This window comes from Rana temporaria, chromosome 3 (genome assembly GCF_905171775.1).
Source record: "Rana temporaria chromosome 3, aRanTem1.1, whole genome shotgun sequence".
NCBI lineage: Eukaryota > Metazoa > Chordata > Amphibia > Anura > Ranidae > Rana > Rana temporaria.
In genome coordinates this window covers 178,689,988-178,714,054 of record NC_053491.1, presented here as the reverse complement: position 1 = coordinate 178,714,054, position 24,067 = coordinate 178,689,988, and the positions used below count along the sequence as shown (strand labels likewise).

Sequence of the window (24,067 nt, the reverse complement as noted above, 5' to 3'; positions counted from 1 at the left end):
TCTGTATGCTCCCTCGCAGTGTTTCCCCATAGGAAAACTGCTGGGTTTTAAACCGCCGGGAATCCCGGCGGGAAAATAGAGAGCAGGTTCTCTATTTTCCCGCTGGGATTCCCGGTAGTTTTCCTGTCAGGAAAACTGCGAGGAAGCATACACACGGCCGGTTTTCCTGGCCAAAAGCTCTCTTGCCAGTTTTCCTGGCAGGAAAACCGGTCATTAAGCTCTGGGGATAAGTCCCTTTGCAACCTCCCTTGCAAAGTGAAGAGCCTATTTACCCTTAGTAAATCAATCCCATTTGTCAAAAGGTCAATTAAGCTGTCTACAAATAATGTCAACTGAAGGATAGCTGTTTAATGGAAGCTGAACTAAGACAGTAAAAGCTTTTGTGGTTTAAAACTTTGAGGGGAATTTATCAAAACGGTATCAGACATAATCTAGAGCAGCTGTGTATAGCAACCAATCAGATTCTATCTTTAGTTTGTTCAGTAAAGCTTTTAAAATGAAAGCAGCTGACTGGTTGCCATGGTCAGCTGCTTCAGATTCTGGTTGCTTCAATGTTGATAAATTTCCCCTGTAGTGAATGTGCAGCTTTTTTAGGTCTAAGCTTCTGTAAGGAAGTTGAAGAGAATTGTGCGTAAAGCACATCTATGCTTAATGTACTAGAAATGTATTAATCAAGCACGTTTTGGGTTTATCAAAATACTGAATTTAATATTTTGATATAGACAAGAGAATAAATTGTTTTCAATGGAACATGATCAAACTAATGTACACTGTAATTAAGAAATTCTGTATCGTGTATTACCTGAAGTAATTGCAAATGTAATTATAAAAATATGACACAAATGCAATGTGTTTATAATACATGTCAATGCACATTGATTTAATGAACATGAATGCATTGAATGTGTATGTGTGATGTCTTTATAAAACACAAGTTATAGCACTCTGAACATAACTGATGATGATAAGCCAATGTGCAAAAGGAGGAATACATCTATAATCAGGTAAGTACAGTAAACATGCAACAAAGTGTGTTATGATGATAGAAAATGCAGTCCATATAATGCAGCTTTGATGTACAGAGAAGCAGTCTGCACCAATTAAGCAAGGTTTGGGTACGTGGCCAATTTCTTAAAGTGACACTGTCTCAGAGTTTAGGGCAGAGTGACATAGCCAGATTCAGAGAGACTTAGGCTGGCGTATCAGTAGATACTCCAGCCTAAGTCTGAATGTGCGCACGCGCTAATTTAAGCGTATTCTGGTAACCAGATACGCTTAAATTAGGCTCAGATACGAGCGGCGTAAGTGTCTTACACCCTCGTATCCTAAAGTTTAATTTTTAGGCTGACCGCTAGGTGGCGCTTCCATTGCGGTCGGCGTAGAATATGTAAATCAGTAGATACGCCTATTCACGAACATACGCCGGGCCGACGCAGTACAGATACGCCGTTTACGTAACGCATTAGCGTCCTAAAGTTATTCCATCAAATAGATGGAATGGTAATGTTAAGTATGGCCGTCGTTCCCGCGTCGAAATTCAAACATTTTACGTCGTTTGCGTAAGTCGTCCGTGAATAGGGATTTACGTTGTTTACGTCCTCGTCGAAATCAATAGGCCCTTGCGGCGGACTTAACCGCAATGCACACTGGGAAATGTAGGCGCACTGCGCATGCGCAGTTGCAAAAAAACGTCAATCGCGTTGGGTCAAGCCTAATTATCATAAAACACACCCCCTCAGCCAAATTTGAATTAGGCGCCCTTACGCCCGCCCGCTTTAGGCTACGCCGCCTCAACTTAGCAAGCAAGTACATTGTGAATCATGTACTTGCCTCGCTAACTTACGGCGGGGTAGCCTAAATGCCTTAAGCTACGCCGCCGCAAGTATGCGCTCGCCATCCTGAATCTAGCTAACAGTGTCTATAGATAGCTCTTTTCCCAGGCAGTTTTATTTATAGAGCTACACTGCCATGCTGCCTCATTGATTAAAGTTTCAGAGTATTGGGGAGCATATAACCTCATCTATTAGACAGTGAATGGCCTTGAGCTGGCAATTACCGGCTCAAACACTGTCACATGGGAGGGAGGGGGGTCCTGTGCATCAATCCCCTGTTCTAAGCTTGCACACTGGAACTTAGACAGTCTGGGATTCTGTAGCGGTAAGCAGTGATGGGGTGTGACTTGGTAAGTATAAAATGCCTGCTATCTGCAGGCATTGTCTCCTTACTTTCAGGCCTCGTACACACGACTGTTTTCTTCGACAAAATCCATCAAGAAAAACGGCCGTGTGTATGTTTTTCGTCAAGAAAGCTGTCGTGGATCTCGACGAGAAAAAAAGAGAACATGTTCTCTTTTTTCTCGTCGGGAGTGTCAATTTCCTCGTCGTGTTTCTCATCAGGCTGGTTTACGACAAGAAACACGTTCATGTGTATGCTTAGAAACCCGCGTATGCTCAGAATAAAGTATGAGACGGGAGCGCACCTTTGGTAAAAGTAGTTTTCGTAATGGAGATAGCACATTCGTCAAGCTGTAACAGACTGAAAAGCGTGAATCGTCTTTCACCAAACTTTTACTTAACACGTAGTAACATGAGATTAGCAAAAGCAGCCCCAAGGGTGGGGCTAGTGGAATCAAACTTCCCCTTTATAGTGCCGTCGTACGTGTTGTACGTCACCGCGTTTGAGAACGATGAGATTTTGTCTTGACAGTGTGTATGCAAGGAAAGCTTGACAAGATTCTCGTCAAGCCTGACAAGAAACTCGTAGAGGAAAACAACGTTTCATTTACGACGAGTTCCTCGGTCGTGTGTACGAGGCCTAATAGAAAAAAGTATCTTCTTTAACTACTTAAGGACTAGATGGATTTGCATTTTTTGCAATACGGCACTGCACCGCTTAACCTGCCAATTGCGTGGTAGTGCGACGTTGTACCCAAACAAAATTTATGTTGTTTTTTTCCCACAAATAGAGCTTTCCTTGGTGGTATTTGATCACCTCTGTGGTATTTTTTTTCCATTTTGCTATAATAGATATCCCAAAAATAAAATGTTAAAAAAAAACTAATTTCTTCATCAGTGGTCCTAAAGCGGCCGACGTACCATGATACCGATTCGCCCAGAAGAGACAACCTGCTGCAGTATAACTGCGGCGGCTGTTCTTTAACTGGTTAAAGGCAAATAAGGTCCATGTCCTGTGCAGAAAAAGGAAGTTACAACATTTCACAGGCAGCTTTTGTGATTCTATTGTGCACAAGAACTTGTAGAAGCCCCCACTTTCTTTATGAGGGAAAAATAACTTTACTTCCTCTTGTATAAAGTAGGTTGGGATTGGTTTGTATAGGCTGAGAAAGATCCTACACATTCTAAATTGTTTTGTGACTAGGTGTCTTCTACACTCCGGTCTCTCTGCTCCACCTCCAATTGTCTATCTTCTTGTTAGGTCGCTCTCCAGTTCAATGGTTCTGCAATGGAAGCACAGAAAGATACAACATCTTACCAAGGAAATTACGAGTAAGGGATGCATATCTCAGACAGCTGGGACAAACAGAGTGGTGGCATCTGATACAGAAAAAAACATTAATAGAGAGAAAACTGTTTTGCTTCATAAAAGGTTTGCATGTTATTCACAAATTATAAATGGCTGTAAATAGTTATAAGAAATAACACTACAAAATGTAGATTTTTAGCGATCAGAAGGATTTTTTTCCCTGTTACAGAAAATTGGTCCATACTTTACAAGAGGTGTTTTTTCCCTCTATATCAACCATAGCATTCTGAGGATGTAATTATCTTTTTCTGGTGTAACTCGACGGATGACACTGTGACTTACGTCTATGGCTCTTTGTACTTTTCTAGTGTTGGTTAACGTCCCTGGCGGTATGATTATATCTGGAATTTTGTACCAAAAGCGGTACAATTTTTTGCATGGAAATTTGGTGATATGTATTATAGGCCTGCAATTCTTAGTAATTACTTACTTAAACCTGACCAAACAAGACTCTAGTAGACATCCCAGATGTGATCAATTTGAAACACAAAATCATGAATTATAATCTAATAAATAATATAATTTTATTCAATAATGTAATAAAAAATAATGAAATTTGTCAAACAAACATGGAACTGGACAAAGTCCGACGTTACAATCAGGAAAATGGAACCTTGTTTCTTTTCGGACTTTCTTTCCATTGCCATCTCTCTTTGAACAGCAAACCACGCACATCCTGGTAGGTGCTGCCTTTTTTGCGGTTTGCGGTATGTAGTCTATAAAATGACGACCAGTCAGGCGTTCTGGGTTGACAACGTCTGGGTCTGTTCACGGCTACTGATGTCGTCTGGTGGTTGACAAAAATCTGCTCAGCCACCTTCCAGATAAAGTCAGAATGAACAAGAGGTATGTCACTCTTTGCTCTATATAGGATATAAGAATTCCAAAGGCATTGTTCCAGAAGATGCGTGAAAATCTTCTTATAATATTTTTTTTGCTGTTTCTATAGGGCACTAAGTGCGCACATCACTGAGGTCAGGTGCAGGATCATCATCGTTATCACTTGCCGGATCAGTGTCAGTGTCAGACGACAAATCTCCCCACGACTCACTATCGCTCAGTTCTGCAAGCAACTGGTCCAAAAGCGCCTTTGTTCTAAATATTTTTTATGGCCACAAATGACACTAAAATGTCAGGCAAGGGGCACTGTACAGTGATGGTGTCAAATCCTAAGGTGATACAGTGTATCACCTCCTTTTATGTGTGTGTTTTACTTTTCAATTTTGAATTACCCGCCCGCTGCTGCTCGCAGGGAACGGAACCAGGAAGTCAGGTGATGGTCGGCGAAAGCGGCGGTGATCTCACTGGCGATCACAGCAATAGGATATCATCGCTGGATCGCCAGGAGAAGGTAAGGGGACGATGTTGCAGGCTCTGCAAAGCTACCCCGAGCGTGACTCTGGGTTACCGCCCCTAGCAGGAAAAATCAACCCAGAGTCACGCTCGGGATTACCGCCAAGTAGGTTAAAGTATAATATTTATTGCAGAATTACATTTCTGCATATTTCTGTACATGGTCGTGGACCACCATCTTTGAGGGAGTCCTGCCCATTACATTTTTGGTTATTTAAATAATAAGTTGAGAGGAACCTTGAGAGAGCTGCTCATGGGAACAGAAAGGCACCTAACTCAGACTAATAAGAAACTGAGAAATTAATTGTGGACAAGAAATCTAGATTTGTGTCAACCATGCACTAATATTATATTATTATAATATATGATTTATACGGTGCCAACAGTTTAGGCAGTGCTTGACAACATGATGGTAGACAGTACATTTACAATACAATTCAATACAGTAGGAATCAGAGGCTCCTGCTTATTAGAGCTTACAATATAAGGAGGAGGGTTAAGAGATAAAAAAGGAAATAACTGTGTGGGATGAGCTGGTGGATGAGCTGGTGGAGAAAATAAAAGTATAGTTGTTAGGTAGGTAGGGGCAGCTAGGCCTCTCTGAAGAGAAGGGTTTACAGGGATTACCTAAAAGTGGACAGAGTAGGAGATAGTAGGACAGATTGAGTTCCATAGGATGGGGGAAGCTTGGAGAGTCATGGAGTTAAGCATGGGAGGAGGACAATGGGGCTAGAGAGCAGGTGGTTTTGGGAGGAACAATTAGGTTGGTATTTTGAGACTAGGTTAGTCATGTAGCTGAGGGCTGAGTTGTGGATGGCTTTGTAAGCTGTTAGTATTTTTCATTTATTTTGGTGGGTGAGCAGAAGCCAGTGGAGGAATCAGCAGAGAGGGGTAGCAGAAATTGAACAGTGGGTAAGGTGGGTGAATCTGGCAGCAGCATTCATGATGGCCTGAAGGGGGATAACCTATGTAAAGGTTAGCCAATGAGGAGGGAGTTGCAGTAGTCAAAGTCAGAGATAACCAGGGAGTGAATTAGAAGATTTATGGTGTCATTGGTTAGGAGGTGGTGTGTTGTTAAGATGTTGCATAGCGTGAGGTGGCAAGCATTTGACAGTGATTGGATGTGAAACGGAAAAGATAGTTCAGAGTCCAGGAATAGCACCTAGCACCTTTTTCATGTGGGGAACAGGTTGACAATTGTGCCATCGATCTTGACAGAGAAGTCAGGGTAAGGGGCATGCAGGGGAGGAAATATTATGAGCTTGCTTTTGGATAGATTAAGTTTGAAGAATTGGCATGACATCCAGACTGATATGTCTGTTAGTAAATTAGTGATGCATGTGGAGACTGATGTTGTGAGCTGAGAGGTAGAGAGACAGATTTGGGTGTCATCAGTGTAGAAGTGGTATTGGAATCTCTAGAAGGCTATCAACTGACCCGGGTAGGAAGTGTAGATAGAGAGGAGAAAAAGTCCAAGGACCTTGGGGGACCCCGACAGAAAAAGGGAGAGGATAAGAGGAGGTAGATATGTAAGTGACACTGAAGGAGCAGTAGGATAGGTTGGATGAGAACCAACGATGAATACAATCACAGAGACGAAAGGAGCAAAGTTTTTTTAGGCAAAGGATGTGGTCCTCTGTGTCAAAGGCAGTACAGAATAGTGTCTATTGGTTTTAGCCATTGGTAGATCATTTGTGAGTTTTAGGAGGGCAGTTTTGAGTGTTGAGTCTATGAACTATGAAACCAAATTATCTATGGACTGTTGTAAGCCTGTACCTTGGGAGCAAAGATAGAGACGGGATGAGTTAAGAAACTGTTGGTGGCCAGGAGAACACGGGTAAGCCAGCTTTGCGGTTGTGATGAGTTACTCACCTAAACCAGACACCTTGTACCCCATGACCCTGGCGTCAAATCGAGCTAGGTGTTTGGCATGACCCCCAATGGACTGGTCCCACAACCGTAGAATCAGGAGCCCCATACAATTATGTAGGTACAAGTAAGAATGAGTTTCCTGACTGGCCCCTAGGCCAAGAAGAGGCAGAGGTTTCCTTGCTGCAAACTTTACAGTAGGCCCTGGGGGATGGGCCTGGCTCAACAACTCTTCACTAGGGGCCAGGGGCAATGCATACAAGTGACTCCAGGGATGTCACTTGTATGCATTTTCACTTGAGTGACTTGTAGTAAGAAGTGAGGGGCCGTGAGGTCACCCACACCTCCCACTGAAAAAAAGTAGTATTTTTAGTGAAATCTTTATTTTAAAATTAATGTTATTTACATGGAAAGTACACTTGAATTACATACTAAAATGAAAAGCAGTGTAGAGTTATGCAGGAGAGGACAGAGACACATTCTGTCATAATAATAAAAATCTAGCTGATCTGTAATTGTCTCAACATCATTATACATTTGTTTATCCGGGAGGACAGTATATGACATGTAAACAAACATTTGTTTTTGTATATTTATGGCACATGTAATTGTTTTGTTCAAATTCCCGAAATCCCTGTCAAATCCTTCGAAGCCACAGTGTTTAGGTTTGTTCATGCATGGTCTCTGAAAACCTGCATTTATGAAGCTAAATAGCAAATCCTGCTGTTTGACAAGGTTCTGCACTCTAAGACTGCTGTGAGATTCTGTTTTAAAGATCATTTAATAAATATACTTAAATTGAAGGTTTCCCTCCCTTTAACCTTGCACTACAGGGTTAAAGATGGAAGGTTCAAGATGCAATTATTGACAAAGTGACAGTTGTGTGTCATCGAAAATATTTGATTTCACAGCCTATTCACATCATTAATTATTCATATTCTGAAGGGACCCTGGACTGCAGTTTTAAATCTGACAGGCGATCCACAATTTGCCATAGTTTAAGAAGAGTATGCTATTGTGGGAGCCTGTCATATAAACAGGAACATTTATTTTTCCCCATGAGGTGTTCCTGCACTCCTGGTTTGTTGTACTTGGTAATCATACAGATCTCCGACCAAAGATATCCTCACCTTGATATTACACTGTGCATAAATCCACAGGAAACCTACCACTTTAACCACATGCCGACCGCCGCACGCAGATATACGTCGGCAGAATGTCACGGGCAGGCAAAAGGACGTATATATATATATATGTCCCCTTTAAGAAGCAGCATTGTGGACGCGCAAGCTCCGTGACTCTAATTGCGGGTCCCGTGGACTCGATATCCGCGGGCATACCCGCGATCGTGTCACGTGAGGAAAAAGGGGGAAATGCTGATGTAAACAAGCATTTCCCCAGTCTTCCTAGTGACAGGACAGTGAACACTGCTTCCTGTAATCAGAAGCTGTGATCACTGTCCTATCACACACAACCCACCCCCCTACAGTTAGAAGAACTCCCTAGGAAACACTTAACCCCTACAGCGCCACCTAGTGGTTAACCCCTTCACTGCCAGTGTAATTTTAACAGTAATCAGTGTATTTTTATAGCACTGATCGCTGTAAAAATTACAATGGTCCCAAAAATGTGTCAAAAGTGTCCGATGTGTCCGTCATAATGTCACAGTCATGATAAAAATCACTGCTCACCGCCATTACTAGTAAAAAAAAAAATATTAATAAAAATGCCACAAAAGTATCGCCTATTTTGTAGACGCTATAACTTTTGCGCAAACCGATCAATAAACGCTCATTGCGATTTTTTTACCAAAAATATGTAGAAGAATAAGTATCAGCCTAAACTGAGGAAAAAAATGTTTTTTTTATATATTTTTTTGGGATATTTATCATAGCAAAAATTAAAAAATATAGATTTTTTTTCAAAATTGTCGCTCTATTTTTGTTTATAGCGCAAAAAATAAAAACCGCAGAGGTGGTCAAATACCACCAAAAAAAGGCTCTATTTGTAGGAAAATAAGGACGTCAATTTCGTTTGGGAGCCATATCGCACGACCGCGCAATTGTCAGTTAAAGCAAGGCAGCGCTGAATCACAAAAGTGGCCTGGTCTTTGACCAGCAAAATGGTCCGGGGCTTAAGTGGTTAAGTAAAATTTAAAAATATGTAATTTAATAAACTTCAATATTTGTATTTTTTTGGTGATGTACAAGTTATGCCTTATAGGTAAGGAATTAATGAGTTTTATGTTGAACCACAGTCTGTTCAATTGATTCCATTTCTATTGTCTCAATGTTATTACCATTAATTATCATGAACATTACCTTCACCTCCTGAGCACCATTAAAAATGCTTCTTTGAAGCCTTTCTGTTCTGATGAATGGATCAATTGCAATCACATATATAGATTTTTTTTGTCTTTCTTTTAGTTTAATTTATTGGCATGGTACCACCACAGTGCCTTAATGTACTCAAGGGGAAATTTGTTTAATCTCAAAGAGAAATATGTACAATCCCGGCTTAAGAAGAATAGATTTAGCAGATTAAAATAGATTTCCAAATGTGCCAGGCCAGACTTCACTTGAAGTAATGGAAGATTAAGAATCTGCTCCAACACCAATTCAACTGATTTCTTCTGATATCCAGGAATTATCAGACTGATGCTTAATTGAGATTGTTATACCCACATTTTGAAATGAAACAGTACATTATGGGGCAGATCCATGTACCTTTGCGCCAGGCGCAGCGTATCTAAGATACACTACGCCGCTGTAACTTATCTTTTTTTTTCCGAATCCACAAAGAATTTGCGCCGTTGGTTACGGCGGCGTAGTGTATCTCTGGCGGCGTAAGGGCGCCTAATTCAAATGGATGTAATGGGGGCGTGTTTTATGTAAATACGTCGTGACCCGAAGTAAACAACGTTTTTTTTAACTGCGCATGCTCCGTCTGTGGGGGTATCCCAGTGCGCATGCTCGAAATTAACCCGGAACAAGCCTTCCGATGGTGACGTCATTCTACGCAAATCCCTATTCGCGAACGACTTACGCAAACGACGTAAAAATTTCAAAATTCTACGCGGGAACGACGGCCATACTTAACATTGAGAACGCCTCATAACAGCAGCTTTAACTATACGCCGGAAAAAGCCGAACGCAGACGACGTAAAAAAATGCACCGGCCGGACGTACGCTCGTTCGTGGATCGCCGTAAATAGCTCATTTGCATACTCGATGCGGATTTCGACGGAAACGCCACCTAGCAGCCGCCGAAAAATTGCATCTAAGATCTGACGGCGTACTAAGACGTACGCCTTTCGGATCGACCCGAGATGCCGTTGTATCTTGTTTTGTGGATACAAAACAAAGATACGACGCGCAAAATTTGAAATTACGCCGGCGTATCAAGAGATACGCCGGCGTAATTTCTTTGTGGATCTGCCCCAATTTATTTTAGGTTATTTGGGTTTTCCGATGGTAGACTGTGACATTGCAAGTACTTTCTTTATTCCTTTAAAAACCGAAAGGCAAATTTTGAAATTTTGAATTTTTATGGGAAATAGGTTGAGTGAGCAAAAACATGGATACAGAAGTGTACACACGATCCGAATATTTGACGAAAACTGTCGTCTGAGGAAGAATTGTACGATTTTCGGATCGTGTGTACACTACTTTTGAGAGATGGTCACGACAGTTCATCCGATATTATTAGATCGGACAAGCATAAAATTTTTCCTCGTACGATACCAGATCGTACGATTTTCGTTTAGTCAGTATAGTTGTCGTCCGAAAATACAATACAAATACATTACAACATATGACATCACTTTTTTTTCTGTCGTGTGAGAATTTTCGTGACTTTAGTAACCTATTCAATTTCTACTTGCGAATATTAAGCGGAAAAAGTTGTGCGATCTGTCGTACGATATTCGGATCGTGTGTAAGGGTCATTAGGCTAGGTCACTCTGTGTTTTGATGTGCAAATCAAAGCAAATTTATAGCAAGTTTCATTAGCAAAATCATTTTCCTTAGGGATGATTTACAAACATAAAAGCACTGGTTAAAGCTTGTAGGTGGATTTTTCATTTCCCTCTGACTTTCCTATGAGGCTACATGACCCCTGACCCTCTGTCTGCACAGTACTAATTGGCCCTGTGCTGATCACATGCACCCTCCCCCAAAATATAAATAAACTCTCTAGCAATACACACAAAACTGAGCATGTGCAGAGTGCCCCCCAAGGCTCTGTACTATAAGCAGATGGATTGGGGACTGTGGAAGAAGGAGGATCAGAGAAGACGGGATGAAACTGTCTTTTTACACAAAATGCAGAATTAACCCCTTAGGTTCCATAGTGAGTATAACAAGAATGCTTTACTGCATATACAGACTGATTTTACTGTTGTGGGTTTAATTTTTAAAATTCACAACACAGGCAGTGTGCTTTTTATATGAGAATGGGATCTGGCATCCTACCACCCCTCTAATGTAAACAAGCAGCATGTATTTCTACCCTGTTAGAAACGGACTTAACGCAACTCTATAGTCTTTGCTGTGATCTTTGATGATGATTTTTTTTTTTGTGACCGAATAATTCATATAAAAAGTAGCTGCATGTTGCATTTTAGTTTTAGAAAGGGGAAGAGTTACACTTTTGTTAGAATTTTGTTACTGTCTATGACCTCATTGGGGGAGTTTTCTCCTTCCTATACCTTTGACATAGTACAAGAAATGGAAGGTACAGGCATCACTATAACAGAAAAGCACAAAAAGCAATAAAAGCATGGCAGAGTTCTAATTCTTCCTCTTTTTACTAAAAAAAAAATTTTTTGTTTAGTCTGTATTCCTGTTAGGAAGATTTCCAATCACTTCCTCTCCTGGCAGGAAGTGGTGCGAAATTCACCAACAGCAATGCAGACAGCAATAAAAAAACTAGCAGAGGCTCTAATGCCGCGTACACACGGTCGTTTTTTGTGATGAAATAAAACTACGTTTTAAAAAACGTCATTTAAAATGACCGTGTGTGGGCAAAACGTTGTTTTTAGTCTTCTGAAAAAAGACCAAAAATTTTTTCGAACATGCTTCAACTTTTTATGTCGTTTTTCAAAATGTCGTTTTTGTGTCATTTAAAATGATTGTGTGTGGGCTAAAACAACGTTTTTAAACACGTGCATGCTCAGAAGCAACTTATGATGCGAGCTTGAATGGAACAGAGTGCCGTCGTACATGCTGAACGCAACCGCGCTTTGCTAGAGCATTTTGCAAAAACGATGGCAACGTTTTTTAAAATGAAGTTTGAAAAACGTCGCTTTTTTTCACGAGAAAAAAACAACATTTTTTTACAAGACAAAAAACGACCGTGTGTACACGGCATTAGCTTTCTCCATGCAACACATAACATTTTGACTGGAGTTGAGCATCAAAACGTGAATGCCGATCAACAAATCTGAGCTTAAACAGTGTATGAACAGATTAAAAAAGGTATCATTTTAATAAACAGGTTTTTTTTTGAACAGCAAACTTCCAGAAAGAAATGAATATACAAATTACCACATATGCCAAGATTTACAATGCTAATTGTTCTACTGTAAATGTTTCTATTTAGATATGGTGACGCAGTCTCTACATTTAGACAGACAGTTATTCTGGAACATAAGTTAGCACTGCACAAACTCGCTAAAGTTTATTACAGAACAGTTATTGGCTGTGCACTTCAGTACCACTTGCAAGCAGCCTATTATAATTTTTTTCTCTGCAACAATCTATTTTATTTTTACTTAATTTTTTTATATGATTTAAAGGGTCACTAAGGGATTTTTTTTCAGCTAAATAGCTTCCTTTACCTTACTGCAGTCCTGTTTTCATGTCCTCATTGTTCGTTTTTGCTCTGATGTTGCTGTAATCCTTCTCTGTTCTGAACAGTCTGTTTCCTGATGAAAAAAGTCATGCAATACTTCGGCCGCCGCTGGGTGGAGTTTGCGTCGTTTTCCAGTGTCGGGTATGCAAATTAGCTTTTACAGCGATCCACGAAGCTACTCGCGTGCGTTACGTCGTTGTTTTTTCCCGTCGCAAAGTTAAGCCTCTTTTTTCATGGCTTAACTTTAGAGCAGCCATGTTAAAGTATGGCCGTCGTTCCCGCGTCGAATTTACAAAAAAAAAATTTCCGCCGTAAGTACGTTACGCTTGTCGCCATTCACAAACACGTCGGGGCGCCGTAATTTCGCGCAAAGCGCAGAGGGAAATTTCCAAACGGAGCATGCGCAGAACGTTCGGCGCAGGAGCGCGCCTAATTTAAATGGTACACGCCCCATTTGAATTAGGCGGGCTTGCGCTGGACGTCTTTACGTCTTTACGATACACCGCCGTAAGTTTACATGCAAGTGCTTGGTGAATCAGGCACTTGTGCTGAAAACTTGCGGCGGTGTAACGTAAAGAGGATACGTTACGCCGCCGCGATTCTTTCTGAATCTGGCCCAGTATGTGTGTATTTTTCCTCAATCAATTCCATGGAATTTAATTTCTAAGACTATAATAAATTAAAATGCATCTGTCTGTATGTAGAATCAAAAGTTAAAGCGGTGGTTCACCCTTAGAGGGCACTTTTTCCCCTTAGATTCCTGCTCGTTTTTACTAGGGGAATCGGCTATTTGTTTTAAAATATGAGCATTACTTACCCGTTTACGAGATGCATCCTCTCCGTCGCTTCCGGGTATGGGCTGCGGGAATGGGCGTTCCTTCTTGATTGACAGTCTTCCGAGAGGCTTCCGACGGTCGCATCCATCGCGTCACGATTTTCCGAAAGAAGCCGAACGTCGGTGCGCAGGCGCAGTATAGAGCCGCACCGACGTTCGGCTTCTTTCGGCTACGAGTGACGCGATGGATGCGACCGTCGGAAGCCTCTCGGAAGACTGTCAATCAAGAAGGAACGCCCGCTCCCGAAGACCCATACCCGGAAGCGACGGAAGAAGATGCATCTCGAAAACGGGTAAGTACTGCTCATATTTTAATACAAATAGCCGATTCCCCTAGACCGAACGAGCAGGAATCTAAGGGGAAAAGGGGAAAAATTTAATAAATGGGTGAACTCCCGCTTTAAGCAGATGATAATTGATCATGTAACCGCTTACAGACCAGAAGATTTGGCTGCTTAATGACCAGGACATTTTTTGCGATACTGCACTATGTCACTTTAACTGACAATTCCGCAGTCGTGCAATGTTGTACCCAAACAAAATTAATCTCCTTTTTTTCCCACAGATAGAGCTTTCTATTGGTGGCATTTGATCACCTCTGCGGTTTAAATTTTTTGCACTATAAACAAAAAAAGAGCATCAATTTTGAAAAAAACAACAATATTTTTAACTTTTTGTTGTAATAAATATAAAAAACAAATTTCTTTATCAGTCAGCAGTCGGCAATTGGTTAAAGCGGTTCTAAAGGCTGAACGTTTTTTAACTTTTATGTATTCTATGCTTGAAGGTATAAAAACATTCAGTGTGTAGCCCCCCCTTAGCCCCCCCCTTAGCCCCCCTTATACTCATCTGAGCCCGATCCAGCGATGTGCACGAGAGTTGAAACTCTCCCGAATGTCTGCCCCTTTATTGGCTGAGACACAGGCATCGGCTCCCGCTGCTATTAATCGTAGAGGATAAGAGATGGACAGCCGCACTCCAAAAAAACCTTTAGGTTGTCTTTAATATAAAAAGGATGAAAAAATGCACTACAAAAACCAGCAGAAAATGGGATTAGCAGCCTATAGATCAGTGCTTAGTCAAGGCTATTAATCACAGCCAGTGAGGAGGGGTCAAGCTGTGTTCTGTGTGCCTCTTAAAAACACAGAAGCAGCTTGGGAGCGAGCATGCAGGAGTGCCAGAACAAGCAGCTTGCTATGGGGGCACTCAGCAGGGGGGAGGGGTCAGGAGTTTTGGCGGTGGACCCAAGAAGAGGAGGGCCGGGGCTGCCCTGTGCAAAACCATTGCACAAGGCAAGTAAGTATGACAGATTTTTTTTATTTTAAAAAGTAACTGAACCTTTGCAACCACAATTTAAGCGTTGATAATATTTTGATATTTTTTTTAGTTGAATAACATAGATTGCAGAATATTAGAAAAACAAAATACGTATCCCACAAAAGTAAGTACACCCCTCACATTTTTGTTATATCTTTTTATGTGACAACACTAAAGAAATGACACTTTGCTACAATGTAATGTAGTGAGGTTACAGCTTGTATAACAGTGTAAATTTGCTGTCCCCTCAAAATAACTCAACACACTTATATCTAAACCGCTGGCAGCAAAAATGAGTACACCTCTAAGTGAAAATATCCAAATTGGGCCCAATTAGCCATTTTCCCTCCCCGGTAGTGCAGGAACTAGTTTTTCAATTCGGTGCAACACTGCAAAGTCGGCGTTGCACCACTTCGAACAGTACAATTGCCTGACCCAAATCGCACCAATGTGGAAGAGGGCTTAAAGAGGGCTTATTGCTGATGTATTTTCAGGCAAATGTGAAATCTCTTAGTATGCTACCTATGTCATGCAGCAAATGCTGCACCTGTATTAAAGTCTGATTCAGAGTTCTGAGTAATCCTCTACATCTTTATTCACAAATAACTCTGTACCAGGTCAGCTGGGCAGTAGTACTTTCAGAATCCTTGGAGGTAGAATCTCTTGTCAATACATGCTACCTAAACTAAGCATCTTTTTAACCTCCCTGGCGGTATTATTCTTTCAGAAAAAAGGTGCTGAAAGCGGTACCATTATTTGCAAGGAAATTTGACGTTTTATACTGTAGGCCTGTAATTTTTAGGAATAACTAACTTAAATCTGACCAAACAAGAGTCTTGTAGGCATCCCGGGTATGAAATTTTTTTAAAAACAAAATGATAAATTATAATATAATAAATAATTATAAATAATTATAACAAATAATAATATAATTATAATAAAAATTATTCAATAATGTAATCAACTCAAAATCACTGAAATTTGCTCAGTTGCAGAATTGTCGCTGTCATTACTTTTATTTTTTTATGAGGAATTTCCCCACAAATCGCTATCGCACAATTCTGCAAGTGATTATAATTTATTATCGCTGTTTTCTAGCTGCTCTAAAACCATTTTTGACATAAAAAGACACTTTTGGTTGCTATGGACAATCTACAGTTTGCAGGCAAAAAGAACAGTTTTTATTATATAAAAGTACATGTAGGGCACTGGGCAGACCACTAGGGACAAGGGGGTGTGTATTTTTTACATACAGTACTGTAATCTATAAGATTACAGTATACTGTATGTATAGTGTTTGTTTACGTTTTTGAATTTGACGCCGTTATCCGCTCCCGTGCGTCGTAACGTCGCATGGAACGGAGATCGGCGGCACAGGAGGATGCTGTGTGAATCGAGCGAGGTCCCGCTCGCTCACACAGCACGGTGGCATCGCTGGATACAGGGACAAGGTAAGTAAACACTGTCTGTGGATCCAGCGAGGCAAGCCTGAGTCTGACTCGGGGTTACCGATCCTAGCACATAAATCTAACCCAGAGTCAGACTCGGGAATACCGCCAGGGGGGTTAATAAACATGGGCATGTCAGGGATTCTAATTGGTCGCTGTGAAAAACTGCTTAGTACTGACAACAGGTTTTCTGTGTATGGTAGAAAAATGTAGGAATCTTAAATGTTTCTTACAGTATCACAAGCAGGTACATTCCAGGATCACCAAATTACTGACAAAAGGGAGTGAGGTGCAGTACAGGAGTGTCTGGGCTATTGATGATTCTGATGTAGGCTGTTCTCCCTGTATGTATCTCAACGTTTAATTTTCAGATTCAAAGCCCAAGCACAGGATATTACCAACCTCTTTTTCCCCCCCCCCCCCCCCCATGATTGCTACCCCGTCTAACTAGCCACTGGTATGATGGTATGAAGAAAAAAAAACTTGTTAAAATGCACATTTTACTGACCTAAATCGTTGGTCACATGACAACCCTTCTCTTTTCTTCTGTGTACTTCCCAAGGTCCTTCTTCTGTTGTGCATATCACCTTCTGCCTAATGTGGACACCTATGGAGGAGACACTTTCAGCTTCCAGGTCCTCTTTTAGAGGCAGGAGAACTCATGAAGGTAGTGAGGGGACCAGTACCCAAAAAGATAATTAGCAGGGGAAAATGGCTGGTCCCCAGGGCAGGAAATTAGCTTGACTCAGAGGAAGCTGTGACTTTGATTTATTACATTGCAGGGTGACTTATGAAAAAGGAGTTTGGAATCAAGACAGAGGAGTAAGGAAATTGATGCATGATGCACTATTTCTGGAGTTGGATTTTAAGTATGCTTGAGCAGGCAGAACCTGTCCTTTAAGTGAATCATTAAGACCCTTCCAAGAAATGTTTACTAACATCCCATTGTGGGCTGTAGGATGCAAGGCTAGTCTATATGAGTATGTTCAGAGCCACCCAGTAGGAAAGCATATCAGTAAACAAGGAATCCACAAAATAGGTGCCAAGATTAAAATTAAAATCACTCACTGGGTTTCTGCAGTTACTAAATTCTCAAGTTGGGCTACAGTGTCAAATTATGAAACCATTAGTATAAATGGACAGGTTTCTTAATGTCACTGGCCCGGATTCAGGTAGATTTGCCCCTTATTTGCGGAGGCGCAGGGCAGCGTTTTTGCCCTGCGCCCCCGCAAATTTACTGCGCTACCCGCGATTCACGGAGCAGTAGCTCCGTAAATTGCGTGTGCGCTGTGTAAACTTGCCCTGCGTAAGGGCGCCTAATGTAAATGATCCCGTAGGGGGCGGGAATCATTTAAATTAGGCGCGCTCCCGCGCCGAGCGTAGAGCGCATGCTTCGTCGGGAAACTTTCCCGACTTGCATTGCGGCAAATGACGTCACAAGGACGTCATTTGCTTCAAAGTGAACGTGAATGGCGTTCAGCGCCATTCACGAATCACTTACGCAAATTACGTAAAATCCGAACGTCGCGACACGGGAACGACGGGTATACTTTAGCATTGGCTGCCCCTGCTATTAGAAGGGGCAGCCTTACGCTAAACACGCCGTACGGAAACAACGTAAATTGCGTACGCAGGGCTCGCGCAACATTGTGAATCGGTGATAGTATGCAATTTGCATACTATACACTGAGCACAATGGGAGCGCCCCCTAGCGGTCATCGCTAGAATGCAGCCTAAGATATGCATGGCATAAGAGCCTTATGCCACGCAGATTTTAGGCTGCAGTCGGCGTTACAATGTTCCTGAATCAGGAGCATTCGTAACGCCGGGACAAGTAAGCAATTGCGCTGTGTAACCTATGGTTACACAGGCGCAATTGCTACTTGAATCCGGGCCACTGTTACTAGACTGCCAAAATGACACTAATCCACTTTCACATTCATACCATCTCCATGAGAGTGAAACCATTATCTACAAAAGGATATTCTTGATTGATAATAGTTCATCAGCATCTCTTGCTGGCAACAAAGCTATAAGAACATTTTATTACAGAATGCATTTTTTAGGAATCTAATATATCTTTTAAGATGAAATAGCAATACAGTTGTCAGTTTGTTAAATTACAGCTTTAACAATAAGAAAACAGTAATATCCACGATGTCTTGATCTAGTGTGCTTTCTAAGGTATGAGTGCCAGGCAGAACACCGTCAGGAATACAAGTCCCTGGAGCTGGAAAGCACAACTCATACTTGTTTTTATTACTCTAGGGACCACAGCTTTCCACAATATGTTGCTGCTTGGTTGTTCTGGTTCTGAGAACAAATAATAATTGTGAAGTGAGTCTCATGTAAGAAAATATTGAATTCTAATGAAACATTCCACCCAGTGTGTTCTTTGACCTTTGACTCTTTTTTTTAGGTGCGTTGAAGCTTCAGGATAAGTTTCAAATTACCAAGAGATTGTTGTAATCTCCATTTTTTCCAAGCGTCTAGCTTTCTAGTCTCATTTATTTCCCCAGACACCTTAACTACTAAATGTCAACACAAGAAGGATACACACAGAGGAGAAATAACTTAAAATTCCAGCATGTAATCGTTTTGTTAAAATTGTGTTATATGGTTAGATTCTAAGCCTTTTACCCATTGTTGTATTTTCTGCTCATTGTAAGTTTATTCTTGGTACCAGCTAGACATTTAATCAGCTATTCTATACGTATTAAATATATTTTGTATCTGTATATATATATATATATATATATATATATATATATATATATATATATATATATATCCAGCTCTGCAATACTGACTATACTGTACACATTTCAGAAATGAAAGAGATAGGAATAATAATATGCATCTCATCAGTGTATTTAGCTGTTTGCCTGGAGTACAATTTTAATATCCTAATGGTTGTTTTGTTGCAGTTTATATCGTAGCTGTTGGTGTATTAACAACTGACAGACATCCAAAGATTTTTGACCTTTTCAAAGGGATTGTGCTCTGGGTTTTATGAGAAAGTAACATGTTCAATGGGTTGAGGCAGATGTAGAGGCTAAGCCTTTTAAACTTACAAATCAAAGTTGATTGCACATGCCACCAACTGTGATATAGGTTGTTCTCATTGTATTGTGCTTACCTTTTTTCTTTGTTGGAATGACCATTGTCCACATTTAATAGTTCACACAAAGAATCTGTCCAATTTTTTACTCTTATTTTAACGTTCATTCTTTTCCACATAAGGGAGCCAAAAGAGACCTCAAAAAAATAACAATTGATTAAAGCCAAATTCAAGGCAAGAATCTTATTCTCGGAAACCCTATACTCTCCATATATACTATGGTCTATATTCTCTGAAATAATTTGGCACAGAGGTTTTGTAATAAAAATCAAAAGTTCTTTAAAGATGGCAAAGCCCATAGCGGTGTGCAACAGGATCCGATACAGAGATAATACAAAGTTTCAGATCTCTTATAGATCCTTTATCAATCATATAATACTCAAAGCTCAGAAAAAGACCTGGGAGGTATCTGATGTATTGCATCATTATCTGTGTAATGAAGCCTACTATATTACACACACTGATATGAACAGTGCTGCTTTTAACATGTTCTAAGGAAGTAAAAAAAGATTTCCATTCAAAGACATTGGGGCTAGGTAGAAGAGAATAAAGGAAAGAGGCATTTGTACTGTCAAATCTGATTTTATCATCAAATCCATTTATATGACTTACAATTATAGCTGCAAACATTCTCAACGTGAATATCATGGCAATGGTGCTTGATCATTTAAGTGACTATGTACAGAAAAGGCTAACAAAGTTCCCTATTTAATTCTTTCCTAGCAGCCTGCTGATTGGACAATAAAGGAGCAACAGTACATTGAAGACGTAGTCCCTCATGATTTCTTTTGTTCACAAAGATCACAGTATTACACTAACACATGATTAAGCCAGTCTTAATCATGTGTTAGTGTAAAACTAATATTTATTAAAAAAAAAATTTACACTGTCCCTTTCTTTTTTTTATCACTTTTATTCCTATCACAAGAAATGTAAACATCCCTTGATAAAATAGAAATCAAGGATGACAGGCCCTCTTAATGGAGACATCTGAGGTCTATAAGACCCCAGATCTCTCCTCTACCCTTAAAAGCATCATATATATATATATATATATAAAATGATCTAATGCTTTAAAAAAAATTGTTTACATCTGCCCTAGACTGGATGTGACATCATGACATTGCTCCGGTCCTCCTAGATCGTAGAATAGATCTGGTGGCCAACTGTGCGAACTGCCAGATTGTTTCCAGGGCTCATGGGTGAGAACGGTAAGCCCAAGAAACACTGGAGAGTGGTGGGAGGAATGACCCTTCCTGCTGCTTCTAACAGCGATCCAGCAGCTAATCAGCTGCTCGGATCACTTTTATGAGAAAGAGAATTGCTGGCTGAAAAAAAATTAGCAGGGTTATGGCTGATAGATTTAGCCAGGATCAGAGCCCTGATAAGTTCAGAGTGCTGATCCTTCATCTTTAATTCTCAGTCCTACTTTACCAGAGATTACAGGATGCTACTATAAACACAGGTTGTCATTTATGCTAGCTGTATTGTTGCTCAGTCTGCAGCTCTGGCGGGAAAGGAACTCTGTGTCTTTGCTGCAGAGGACACTTTTTACACAGGCACAGTTTAGGGAGGAGATTACTATTATTGTGTCGAGCCTTCCTTCTCCTGAATAGGGATTCATACAGGATGTGAACTGGAAGAATTGAGAGAGGTGTAATTCTGATAGACTGTGCTGGCTTGGTGAGCTGGAAAAGGGATGACTGGCAGAGAAACTAAGACTGAGAGTGGACTGTAGCATATGAGTGAAAGACAGACAAAGTAGCTGCTATTCCCATTTATATGCTGATGACACCCAAATCTATCTCTCTGCCCCTCAGCTCACCCTATCAATCTCCTCACGCATCACTGATTTACTAACAGACATATCAGCCTGGATGTCAAACCACTTCCTTAAACTGAATCTATCTAAAACTGAGCTCTTAATATTTCCCCCATGTGCCCCTTCCCCTGATTTCTCCATCAAGATCAATGGCACATCTATCAGTCTGTCCCCACATGCCAGGGTGCTAGGGGTAACCTTAGACTCTGAACTGTCCTTTCAGGCCCACATCCAATCCCTGTCCAAATCATGCTGCTTTAGCCTCCGCAACATTTCCAGAATACGCCCCATTTTAATTAATGACACCACCAAGCTTCTAATTCACTCCCTGGTCATATCTCGCCTCAACTACTGCAACTCCCTTCTCATGGGATTTCCTTTACATACGCTCTCCCCCCTTCAGTCCATCATGAATGCCGCTGCAAGACTCATCCACCTTACCAACCATCCAGTGTCCTCCACCTCTCTCTGCCAATCCCTCCACTGGCTTCCACTCACCCACCGAATAAAATACAAAGCACTAACCCAGTCCCAAAATACCAACCAAGCCGCTCTGCGGTCCTCCCAATACCTCCTGCTCTCTAGCTCCCCTGTCACCTCCACCCATGCTTGCCACAAGGATTTCTTCAGAGCTTCTCCCATTCTTTGGAACTCCCTACCCCAATCTGTCCGACTGTCCCCTTATCTATCCATATTTAGACGATCCCTGAAAACTCTTCTCTTTAAAGATGCCTATCCTGCTTCTAAGTAACACTGTTTTACTTCCTCCATCAGATCATCCCCCACAAGCTATTACATTTTGTATCAACTGACCCTCCCTTTTTAGATTGTAAGCCCTAATTAACAGGGCCCTCTGAGGGGACATGTCCGCTGAAAACGGTCCGCGGACTGTCCCCTCGTCTGTACGAGGCCTAAGAAACATGTGTCCGCTCGAAAACGGTCGGATGGACAAATGTCTGCTGGAAACCTGTCCGGTCGGCCGTACACACGACCGAACATGTCTGCTGAAACTGGTCAGCGGACCAGTTTCAGCAGACATGTTCGGTCGTCTGTACAAGGCCTAAAGAACATTACCTTGAGCACTTTGAATTTGAATTCCTCTCATTGTTTTCCTCTACCAGCCTATAACTGAAATGCAGGCCTTTTTTGGGTGGAGGTAGGGGGGGGCAGGTACCTTTGTTTTGACCCGCTCTCACCTTATTATTTTCACCTCAGAGCTGCCCCTTCCTACTGCCTACAGCCTCCTGGGACATATAACACATTCCAGGAGGCTGCAGGACCAGTCTTTCAGGGGAGGGGGAAGCCAGCTGTGTGATATCAGGAAGTCACAGCCAGTTCCCACATCCAAGATTGAGTTACCAGGGATCCGAAGCCTGGTGAAGAATCAGTTCTGGAACACACATCACTTGACTACAAGGGCTAGTAATTATCTGTTAGATAAAAGATGTGACAGACCTGTCAACAAGAATCTACAGAGAAAAGGTGGATGCACTTAAGGTACCAATAGACAGAAACGTGCTTTGAGTTCTTGAAAACTGAACCAAGTTGGCAGCGAAACGTTAAATAAAGCAATGGTGAAAGCAGCAGAAGAGATCATCGAGAACAAAGGAAAAAAAGAGCTAGTGAAAGAAGCGATGGACACAAATAATAATATTTTTGCCTTCTTGTGATGCTAGTGCAGATAAACCAAAAAAAATCTACAAATTTGATGACCTTATCTCTCCTGTGGAATATAAAGCTTTGGAAAGTGTCTCTGCTGCTTTTAAAAACTTTGGGCCAGATCCACAAAAGGGATACGCCGGAGTATCTACTGATACGCCGTCGTATCCCTTTTTCTATCTATGCGACTGATTCACAGAATCAGTTACGCATAGATATTCCTTAGGATGCAGTACCTCGGCCGCCGCTGGGGGCATTTATCGTTGAAATTCCGCGTCGGGTATGCAAATTAGCACTTACAGAGATCCACGATTCGTGAGATTCCCTTCGTGAAGTCTCCGTAAGTTGTTAGTTTACAAACGCAAAATTAGGGCTACTTTTACAAAATGTAAAGTTAGTACACCATGTAAAAGTAGACCCTTCTTTCCCACGACGCTGTCAAATTTTTTTTTTCCCACCGCATTTCTTTTTTTTCCCGACGCAACTTTTTTTACCCGGCACGATTCACAAAACTCGGCGTAACGTAACTTCGCGCAAAGCACGTTGGGAAAATCGCGTCGGGAGCATGCGCAGTACGTCCGGCGCGGGAGCGCGCCTAATTTAAATGGGACTCGCCCCATTAGATTGGGCACGCCTTGTGCCGGACAGATTTAAGTTACACAGCCGAAAACTTCTAGGTAAGTGCTTTGTGGATCGGGCACATAGGGCCAGATCCACAGCCAGCGGGCTTAACTTAAATCTTCCTATTTAAGTTACACCGCCGCAAAATTTCTACCAAAGAACCCTGACCGTCAGGCTCACGTTCTGTGGTATTTGGACACTTTGAATAAATTTAGCCAACTTAAAGTTGCAAAACAGAAAGATCTTATTACCAAAGGTTGTCCAAGTAATATTTGTGGGAATTTAATGAAGAACTTTTCTGTAATAGTCTATAAGGATGGCAGAGTTCAGAATTCTATATCGGGAACATTGAAATCTAAAATTGTGTCATAGCCTTGGCATTGCACATCTCTAATTTTCAGGTGGATCTGACGTGTTTACAGAGGGACTTGAGACTAACAGAAAACATGATAATTGTAATTGCTAGAGCCATGAGGCTGAAGATCAGTAAAATAAATATGTTCTCTGATGTATCTTTTGAGGAAAGTCACAAGATTGCCACCCTGGAGCTCCCGCTGTTCGTTTACAAACCAGCAGGTGGAATAAAGAAAAGAAGGAAGATGTAGGGGTACTCGGTTAACCAGTTG

General features: G+C 41.3%; 1 pseudogene; it reads left to right on the top strand.

Annotated features, from left to right (window-relative positions):
* Positions 1–4,378: 4,378 nt before the first annotated feature.
* On the top strand, positions 4,379–24,046 carry LOC120930401 (annotated as a pseudogene).
* Positions 24,047–24,067: the final 21 nt, after the last annotated feature.